Genomic DNA, 8319 nt, shown 5'->3' on the forward strand with positions numbered 1-8319 from the left:
TAGACAGAGAAGGAAAAGATGAAGGATTAAAAAACGATGATGATGATAGGGATGGGGGAAATAACAAAGAGAAGCAGGAGATAAATAGGAGTGGAAGGAAAATAAGACGAGCATGGGGAGGGAAAGGGGACTAGAAGAAGGAGGAAGAGGAGATGAAGAATTAAAAGACGAAGATGATGATGGCGATGTGGAAAAGAACAAAGAGAAGCAGGAGATAAATAGGAGTGGAAGGAAAATAAGAGGAAGATGGGGAAGAAAAGGGGGCTAGAAGGAGGAAGAGGAGGAGATGAAGAATTAAAAGACGAAGATGATGATGGCGATGTGGAAAAGAACAAAGAGAAGCAGGAGATAAGTAAGAGTGGAAGGAAAATAAAAAAGAAGATGGGGAGGAAAACGGGGCAAGAAAAAGGAGGAGGAGGAGGAGGAGGTGGAGGAGGAGGAGGAGGAGGAGGAGGAGGAGGAGGTGGAGGAGGAGGTGGAGGAGGAGGTGGAAATGGAAATGAAGAGGAAATATCTTGCGGTACTTGGAGCATTGAAGATTGTATTGTCTTTAGTATTTCCTTTTTATATCAATTCAAAGCACGCCTCTGTAGTCATCTTAAAGCCTCTGTCACTTCCCGTTTCTTAATTAGAGGCGCTTCTCATGTCGTTATCACCATGTTAATTAAAGGCTCTGGACATCTCACTTTACATAATTAGCCAAGGTGGTGAGTGCGCCCCTCGGTTTAATGAAGGGTCTGGGATGACGCCGCTTCTCACCCAAATTAAAGGTCAACTAATTTTTTTTTGTACTATCTAGGGACCAGACTGTCCTTCGTTCCGGCTATACAAATATTCAAAAGACCTTACTCTGATTCGATACACAACGATCACTGTTTTAAATACTTGCTGTGGTGGATGACGCCGCTTCTCACTCAAATTAAAGGTTGAGTAACTTTTTCTAGTACTATCTAGGGACCAGACTGTCCTTCGTTCCAGCTATACATGATATTCAAAAGACCTTACTATGATATCACACACAACGATCACTGTTTTAAATACTCGCTGTGGTGGAGGACGCCGCTTCTCACCCAAATTAAAGGTCTACTGACTTCTTCTTGTACTATCTAGGGACCAGACTGTCCTTCGTTCCAGCTATACAGATATTCAAATAACCTTACTCTGATTTCATACACAACGATCACTGTTTTAAATACTCGCTGTGGTGGATGACGCCGCTTCTCACCCAAATTAAAGGTCGACTAACTCTTCTTGTACTATCTAGGGACCAGGCTGTCCTTCGTTCCGGCTATACAGATATTCAAAAGACCTTACTCTGATTTCATACACAACGATCACTGTTTTAAATACTCGCTGTGGTGGATGACGCCGCTTCTCACCCAAATTAAAGGTTGAATAACTTTTCTAGTACTATCTATGGACGAGACTTCTTCGTTCCTGTTATAAAGATATTCAACACCTTTTGCTCTGATTCCATACGCAACTATCACTGTTAAAAATGCTCGCTTTGGTGGATGGAGACGAGCACTTAAGCCACGCGAATGTATAATGTATGCCCTTAACTTTCCCTATACAAATATTTAACACCCCTTGTCCTGATTTCATACGCAACGATCACTCTTATAAACGCTGTAAATACTTGTTGTGGACGGAGATGAGCACTTAGGCCACGCGAATGTATAATGTATGCCTAGCTTAATTTTCCCTATACAAATATTTAACACCCTTTGTCCTAATTTCATACGCAACGATCACTCTTATAAACGCTGTGAATACTTGTTGTGGACGGAGATGAGCACCGGGGCCACGGGCAGCTACAGCATACACCCCCACCTTTACCTGTGAAAGCGCCGCACCTCACCAGTAGCAACGCATTCCCACACCAACCGACTCATGTGTTTGTTCAGGGGAAGGGAAAGATATAGAGAAACAGGAGGTGATTAGGAGGAATCAAACCATAGTATTCTGCATTCATGAAGTAGCAAAACGTGTGATAAAACTAACTTACCTTTCTGTATTATCAATTGAGTACGTTTTTTTTCTATAGTTGAGTTTTTTTTATATATTGCTTTCTGAACTTAACCAAACCATAGTATTCTGGGTCCATGGTGTAGCAGCAAAACGTGTGATAAAATTAACTTATCTTTTTGTATTATCAACTGCGTAGTTTTTTTTTTTATCTATAGTTGAGGTTTTTTGATACATTGCTCTCTGAACTTAACCAAACCATAGTGTTCCACATACCTAAAGAAGCAGAACATGTGATAAAACAAACTTAATTTCTGTATCGGCGAGAGTATTTTTTTTTTATAGTTGAGGTTTCCTGATATATTGCTTTCTTAACATTATAACGTTCCCTTCTCCTATAATTCCTTCCCCTTCTGTCTCTCCGGCATATGACCACAGATGTTGCGCCGACTAAACGAAACTTTCCTTAACATTATAACCAAACCATAGACCACAGACGTACGATAATAACCCGAACACACAAGATCCAAAACACATACGTGGACCTACACTAATCAATCCGCCTTTATCGTATTGAAGCGTCTCGTCAATAGCACTCTTTCCCATGCATAATTAAGGGCGCGCGAAGGGCTGGTGCTGCTGCTTCCCTCACTCACCCGAAGTCCCGCGTGACCCATTTTTGCCGCTGCTGTGGGTGGGGCGAGACGGACGAGGGGGACACAGCTGCTCTGACAAAGGCCGTGCAGGGGAGGACTCTAGTTTTCGGGTCTGCCAGATGGGACGGCGGGGCTAGAAAGAGATGGAAAAAAAGGAGGAGGAGGGGGAGAAGATGAAGTAAAAGACGCGTGGATGATGATGGGGAGGTGGAAAAGAACAGAGAAACAGAAGGTATATAGCAGTGAAAGAAAATATAGAGGTAGATGGTGAGGAAAAGAGGGATAGATATAGAAAGAGGAGGAGGAGGAGGAGATGAAGAAGTAAAAGACGCGTGGATGATGATGGGGAGGTGGAAAAGAACAGAGAAACAGGAGATATATACGGTAGCTGTGAAAGAATATATAGAGGTAGAGGGTGAGGAAAAGAGAGCTAGATAGAGAAGAGGAGGAGGAGATCAAGAATTAAAAGACGCGGGGATGATGATGGGTGAGGAAAAGAGAGCTAGATAGAGAAGAGGAGGAGGAGATCAAGAATTAAAAGACGAAGAGGATGAGGAGGTGAAAAAGAGCAAAGAGAAGTAGGAGATAAGTAGGCGTGGAAAGAAAATAATATGATGATGGGTAGGAAAGGGGACTAAAAAGAGGAGGAGGAGGAAGAGAAGATGATGAAGACGAGTAGGAGAAGATAGAGAGTATGAGGAGGAAGAGATGAACAAAAAGGAGAAGCAAAAGGGAGAGGAAGAGAAAGAAGAGTAGAAGGAAGACGAAGAAGAAAAAAGATAGTATGATGAGGAGGAGGAGTGGAAGCAAGAGGAGAAAGAGAAGGAATAGGGAGAGAAGGAAAAGGATAATGATGATGATGATGAGGAGGAGGAGGAAGAAGAGGAGAAAGAAAGGCGATGAGGAGCAATAGGAGAAGGAGGAGGAGTAAGAGGAGTAGGAAGAGGAGAAAGAAAGACGAGGAGGAGGAGGAGGAGGAGGAGGAGGAGGAGGACACGTGTGGGTGGTGGGCCGCAGGGTGACTGACGGCCGGACGGTCTGAGGAGGAGACGGAGAGAGGCATTTTACGGAGGCCTTTGTAGGAAGGGAAGTGTGTTTTATCTGGCCGACTGATGTGGCGAAGGAGGACTTCAAGGAGGGGGTGGAGGAGGTGGAGGGGGGGTCTGAAGGGGATGGGGGATGGAGAGGTGATGCAGGGAGTGTAGAAGAGGTTGTTAGTAGGTCTGGTTTAGGGGAGAGTTAAGGGAGGGGAGGGGTCTGAAGAGGTATTGGGGTGAGTTATAAGAGGAGGGGTGCTAGAGAGGGTGTATATGGGGGTGAGGAGGCTTTCAAGGGGGGGCTGGAAGGGGTGTAGGGGGAAAGTCTGAAAGGGAAGGGGGTTGGAGAGGTTGGATGTAGGGGAGGGATGCTGGAGAGGGGGTGTAGAAGGGAGGTGTGGCGGGGTGGTAGGGGGGAAGTCATGGGGAAGGTTGCTGGAGAGAGAGAGAGAGAGAGAGAGAGAGAGAGAGAGAGAGAGAGAGAGAGAGAGAGAGAGAGAGAGAGAGTGGGGGAGGAGAGGGGGTCCAGGGGAGAAAGTTTAACCTGGAATGAAGGCTAGTAATTAGGTTTACGTGACGTTCATAGACAAATTTTTTCAGTAACTTTGATGATTGATAGATGAATGATTTACTGACTGATTGAGTGACAAGCAGACTGATTGATGGACAGAGATATCGTTAGGCAAATACTATGATAAATAGATAGATAGTTAGATAGATTGACAGACTGATTGATAGGCAGATGTAGCATAATGTGTGACATGTAGATGGATAGTAGACAGACTAATTAATTGATGGATTGAATTCCTAATGCATTTTTAAAAGGTATAGATTTAAGTAACAATCATTCATATCAAACAAAAGAAAAAAAAGAAAAAGATATGCAAGGTACACATACAGTTTTGCCATCTGCGTTCCTTTCCCGTCTTTAAATTAGTCATCTAGAGCAAGGCCTCATCAGTCCCCCCCATCACCCCCCCATACAGTTCCTCCCTTGCTTCTATAAATAAGTCACCAAAGAAAGAAAACGGGAAGAGGCGCCGAGTGTGTTCCGAGCTCCTTGAGTCCTTCTTCCCGAGGCTCGCGAGACACTTGACTCCGAAGCCTATGAAGCAGTGAATCTTTATTTGCTCTTGTTTTTACATATTTTCGTTTTATAAGCAAAAGTTTATTTTATCTATTTCTTGCATTTATTTTATTGTGTTTTCTAGTGGTAGAATTGTAAGATATATTTTTAGGTTGGTGTGGCTCTGTGTGTGTGTGTGTGTGGACGGAAACAATGGTAAGAGAGAAGGAGAAAGAACAAGGCAATCAGTCAGCCGGAAAGTATAAAAGACGTGGAGAAGAAAAGGAAATAGAAAGGAAAGTGAAACTAGGTACTGGAAAACCTCAATGGGAGAGTGACAAAGAATTTCCACGTTGAGAGAGAGAGAGAGAGAGAGAGAGAGAGAGAGAGAGAGAGAGAGAGAGAGAGAGAGAGAGAGAGAGAGAGAGAGAGAGAGAGAGAGAGAGAGAGAGAGAGAGAGAGTAGGCTTAGAGCAGCTTCGGGCTCTTTCAGAATCTGCATTTCGTATACGCTCGTGTGACGTGAAACGAAAGAGAGAGAGAGAGAGAGAGAGAGAGAGAGAGAGAGACGGACGGACGGTAAGGAGGAAGGAAATAAGGGTAGAGGAAGGTGATAGAGAGGGAGACGTGGGAGGAGGAGGGGAGGAAGACTGACTGGTATGGGATAGAGGGAGGGAAGAAGTAAAGTTAGAGGACGGGAGATTAAAAAAAAGAAAACTGAGAGAAGGATGGAAATAGAGATGGAGAAAACAGAAACCCTTGGAGACTTATACGAAGGAAAAGGAAGTTATAAAAAACGATAGAGAGGGGGTGAATGAGGATGAGTGAGTACTTAAGGTGAGTACTTAAGGAGACCTGAAGAGATAAAAGGCTGGCTAAATGAAATGATAAATGAAGTGACGTGAATGGAGGTTAGGTGAGGTGAGATGAGGTGAGGATAGGTGAGGTGAGGTGAGGTCATCCCCTTGTCCCATCAAGATTCACCTGGCTGGGCTGTGTGGCGGCAGGTGGGGGGCAGGGGGGCGGGGGGCGACAAAGGGGGGACTGGCAGAGGGGGGCTAGAGGGGGCTGGCGTGTGGCCAAGTGGCATTTCGACAAAGGAAAAGAGAGTTTTGGTTTGTGTGGATCTGATGGCGGTGGCGTGTTGGGGAAGGGAGAGAGGGGGGAGGGGAGGAGGAAGGAGAGGGAGGGAGGAAACGATAACTCTCTCTCTCTCCACTCACTGCCGCTACTATCACTGCCTCCACCTGCTCCCAGCCTCCTTTCCTTCCTCCTCCTCCTCCTCCTCCTGCCTCACATCTGTCAAGGCGGGCCAATCACAGACGGAGATTGTGTCGTCGTGGCCTCTGATTGGTGGCTTGCTCACTCTGATGGTCCGCGCCTATTGGTGGGTTGAGTCTCGAAGGTGGAGCTTATTGGCTACTCGCCCTGCTGTTATTATTATTGTTGTCGTTATTATTATTATTATTTTTATCATTATTATTATTATTATTATTATTATTATTATTATTATTATTATTATTATTATTATTATTATTGTTATTATTGTTCTTATACTTGTATTGTAACCGCTTTTCATTATTATTCATTCATTATTATTATTACTATCATTCTTCATCTTGTTCTTATTCTTGTTTTTCTTCTTTTCCTTTTTCTCCTTCTCTTCTTCTCTTTCTTCTTTTTCTTTTTCTTTTTATTATTATTATTATCAACATTACCATTCTCTCTCTCTCTCTCTCTCTCTCTCTCTCTCTCTCTGTCCATCGCATCTTAATCCACACATCAAAGCGGAAGGTGAACTGTGAATTCTTCCCCCTAGGAGCAAGAATAGCCCTGTCTTGCCGCCACTCCTCCTCTGTTCCCTAGGTGTCGGGGCCTCAAGGTCGAAATGCACACTGGAACACGTAATGAAATGGTGCTTATGGCGTTACAGGGCAGGAAGGTGAAGGCTCGCTGACACACACACACACACACACACACACACACACGCGCGCTACTAATTTCTGCACTTACCCTTTACCTATGTTTTTGTTGTTTTTGTTGTTATTTTTCTTGTTCTTTTTGGTCTCGTTCATAATTGTTTTCTTTCTTTTTTATTATCTTTCTTTTTCTTATGTATATTCATTCTTCTTTTAATTAAGACTTGGATTTTATTGGGGATATTTTTCTTAGCATCCATTCTCTCTCTCTCTCTCTCTCTCAGGTTTTTTTTATTCTCTTTTTTTTTTTTTGCTTTTATCCGTGACATGTTCTACACTTTTATTTCTTTTTTCCCCCACCCTTTAAATTATTGGTCTTCCTCCTCTCCCAGCCACTCACCTCTCCCCTTCCACTCTCTCTCTCTCTCTCTCTCTCTCTCTCTCTCTCTCTCTCTCTCTCTCTCTCTCTCTCTCTCTCTCTCTCTCTCTCTCTCTCTCCCTCTCTCCCCTTTATTTCTTCCATTTGTTTCCTTCCTGTTCTCTGGTCTTGTCTCTCCCTTCTCCCTTTTCCACTTTTCCTTTTTTCTCTATTTATATCTTTTTCCTAATTTCTGACCTTATAAGTTATTCTTCCAACACAAACATATTCTCTCTCTCTCTCTCTCTCTCTCTCTCTCTCGCATCACTCCAATCAGCTTCCCTTCATCTCCCATACCCGTCCCAACCCTTCCTTCCTCCCTTCCTGGCATCTCACTCCCCTTCACCTCCGCCCCTTCCTTGCCATTCTGTTTCCCCCCTTCCTGTCGAATAAACACTTTTTTGCTTATCCTATTTTCTCCCCTGTTTGTCTTTTTCTCTTCCTAACTTTTCGTCTTATTGAGCATGGTATCTATTTATCTCTACTCCAGCCTTTTTTTTCTCCTTTTTTCTTCTATCTTTGTTTTTCTCTGCCCTACTCAAGTCCTTCTCCTCTTCATTCTTCTCCATCTCCTCTTCTTTCCTTCACATACATCCTCGTTACCCTTCTCCCCCATCCTTTCCTCATTTTCCTTCCTTTTATTTCCTTTCATCTCTTTCTCTTCTTCCTTCTCCTCCATCCCCCTTTCATTTTCCACCCCTCTCTCTTCTTCCTTCTCACCTCTTCCTCTTTTTCTTCTTCCTTCCTCTTCTTGTTTTCTTCCCCTCGCTTTTCTCCCCTTTCCTCTCATATCTTCCTCTTCTTCCTTCAACTTCTTTTTTCTCCTTACATCCATCTACGTCTTCCTTCTCCCCCCATTTTCCTCCCTTCCTCCCATCCTTTCTGCATTTTTTCTCATTTCCTTTCCTTCTTAACTTTTCTTCTTCTTCCTTCTCCATCTTGTTTTTTTCCCACAATCACCCTGTCACATCCTCCCCTCACTTTCGTCCCTTTTATTTCCCCTCCCTCACTATCTTATTGCAAATTTAATCTACATGCGTCACTCACACCAAAATTAAGTCGATTCGGTGAGGTTTTTGCCCGACCAAAGTTAGATTGGATTTTTTTTCTCTCTTCTCCGGGGCGGGTCGGGAATTAATTGCGAGATATTTTGGTCCGAATGAGATCAGACTATTTTCATCTCTCAATGTTTTCCAGGAGTACATGTATTTTACTGACCCCCCCTCGCCCCCCCTCCATTGCGCTCCCCCGCCCCC

At 43.8% G+C, this 8319-nt stretch overlaps 1 pseudogene; it reads right to left on the reverse strand.

Annotated features, from left to right (window-relative positions):
- Positions 1 to 413: 413 nt before the first annotated feature.
- The window catches only part of LOC127010448 (basic proline-rich protein-like), a 99569-nt pseudogene continuing 91663 nt past the window's right edge, over positions 414 to 8319 (reverse strand).

Source organism: Eriocheir sinensis, chromosome 43 (genome assembly GCF_024679095.1).
Source record: "Eriocheir sinensis breed Jianghai 21 chromosome 43, ASM2467909v1, whole genome shotgun sequence".
Lineage (NCBI taxonomy): Eukaryota > Metazoa > Arthropoda > Malacostraca > Decapoda > Varunidae > Eriocheir > Eriocheir sinensis.